General features: G+C 37.6%; 1 protein-coding gene across 1 annotated transcript in view; it reads right to left on the bottom strand.

Moving 5' to 3' along the window:
* The window catches only part of mus304 (mutagen-sensitive 304), an 88593-nt gene that overhangs the window by 14496 nt on the left and 71863 nt on the right, over positions 1-2234 (bottom strand). The window lies entirely within an intron of this gene.

Genomic DNA, 2234 nt, shown 5'->3' with positions numbered 1-2234 from the left:
CCCCCCCAGTGATCTGGCGACTACTTAAGGTGGAGAATTCTTCGCCGGTTCTCACAAGACCTCCGAGCTTCTTCCTGGCCAGTAACGACCCGAGGGTTAGGAGACCTCTGTCTCCAAGCTATTCAGCAACGCCGCCGCTCCTGTCTCCGCTACCTAGATCTCCGAGCGACTTTTCTACGAAGGCAACGCAGACCCTGCCTGTTCGTAGAGTTCACCGAGGAACGCTGAGCCGACCTACGGTAGTTCACCGAGAAACGCAGAGCGACTTCACATCACAGAAGGAAACATTCACACCACCAGGATCACCAACAAGCTACACACCACCAGACTCACCTCCTGGATCCTACTCTCTTGACTTAACACGAAGAAGGCTTTGGGGACCTAAGAGATTTACTCAGACCAAACCAACAATCTTTTACAGAGAAAGTTAATATAGTTTTTGTCACAAACGGCCCTTTTCAGGGCCACATAAATTGTAAACATAAAAACGGTCCTTTTCAGGACCAATTATTTTATAGAAAGTTTAATAAATTTTTATCAAACGAACACGCTACCATAAACCCTTCAATCCTGTTGATTACTGTTTTAAGAAATGTGCGGCAATCTGTAATTTGTGTAGTACTTCAACGGTAATTAGATGTGCATGGTCCAAAAAATCTTTATGCATGAACCATTTCTTTACAGATTATCACATTTGCAAAAATTTTCAAGAATAAACTTAACATGTGAAAGGTGAGAGGCAAGGGGACTCACTGTAAAAAAGAACCCCGAAAGGTGACAAGCAAGGGGACTCACTGTAAAAAAGCATCACGAAAGGTGAGAGGCAAGGGGACTCACTGTAAAAAAGCACCCCGAAAGGTGAGAGACAAGGGGACTCACTGTAAAAAAGCACCCCGAAAGGTGAGGACCTTGTATCAATACATTTTTTGCAAAAATTATAAATTTTAACGTATATAGCTGCCATATTGAGACCGCCATTTTTTATTTTATATCTTTAATCTCTAACACCATATTTAAAATCATCGATCCAAAGTCGGAAATTTTAATTGATGACAAGAATTCTTAAAATTTACTCATTTTGATAAAAATTTTAATGTATCGGGACGCCATATTGGGTCAGCCATTTTGGATATCATACTTTTGACATAAGATTTAGTTTCAGCGACACAAAATCCCCTTAACTCATTTTACCTTTTAAAATTTTCAACTTATTGCACCTAATATGTTAAATCTATCCCTTACCTTTAAGGGGTAGTTTCCATCCTTTAGAGTGGACTATTGCAGATAAAAAAAATGCGTGTCAAATATTTTTCAAAGTTCTACAAATATGCAAAGTTTTATTGAAATCGATGAATGACACCTCCGTAGGTTTACTTGTTAGTCAAACAACTATCTAATAGTTACTCATCCAAAAAAGTTTGTAATTTGAGACTTTCTTTCTGCACTTTGTCATTATTAACGTATAACTGCTTATAACATTACAACGATTACTGTATTACTCTCAATATCGATGAAGATGGCTGAATGTAGCCGAAACGTCCGATTCAGATGCTAAGACTATGTAAGGCTGACATATATATTTTTTGTTAAAATAAAACGCATGAGTTACCGCGAATTTGCACTCTCAATTGTCCGTTTCTTAATTACGTGTTTTAAAAATATCATTGATATTGATATAATTGTAGGCTATCTGGTAGAAAAAAACAGTGCTCTATAATCGCACAAAATTTGAAAGCGATATGTTCAATAGTTTTTGCTCTATCACTTCTGTTAGATCGAAAAATGTTGTCGCGAAAAACGTGTTTAAAGTTTCAAGTTCATTTTTTTTATTATTTACGCCTATATTTACCACGTTAAAGGGTTCAACACAATATTCTACACCTGAGACTATCAAATTATGCAAAAAAATTTTTCAATTTTTTGATCCCAGCAAGGTAGAATGGACCCTTAATTTACAGCTTTTCTGGAATAGATCCCATATTTGGTAAAAGTTCCGATTAGGGGACCCCACCCCATGACCTTGACCTTGACATATATTGTCAAGGTCATGACCCTGAGTAACCTCCAACAAGTTTTAGCCGTCGCTCGTCCCTCGTTAAAAAGTTATTAATAAAAGAAGTTCGAAAAATAACGTATTATTTTTGCTATACATATATGCAATATTAAATACTATTCTACATAGTTTGTGACTTTCAAGGGCGCACGACTCTCACCTCCGACTCTCACCCCCCCCC

Source organism: Trachymyrmex cornetzi, unplaced genomic scaffold (genome assembly GCF_001594075.2).
Source record: "Trachymyrmex cornetzi isolate Tcor2-1 unplaced genomic scaffold, Tcor1.1 scaffold933, whole genome shotgun sequence".
Taxonomy (NCBI): Eukaryota; Metazoa; Arthropoda; class Insecta; order Hymenoptera; family Formicidae; genus Trachymyrmex; species Trachymyrmex cornetzi.
The sequence above is the reverse complement of the archived record's forward strand: the minus strand, read 5'-3'. Positions and strand labels throughout refer to the sequence as shown.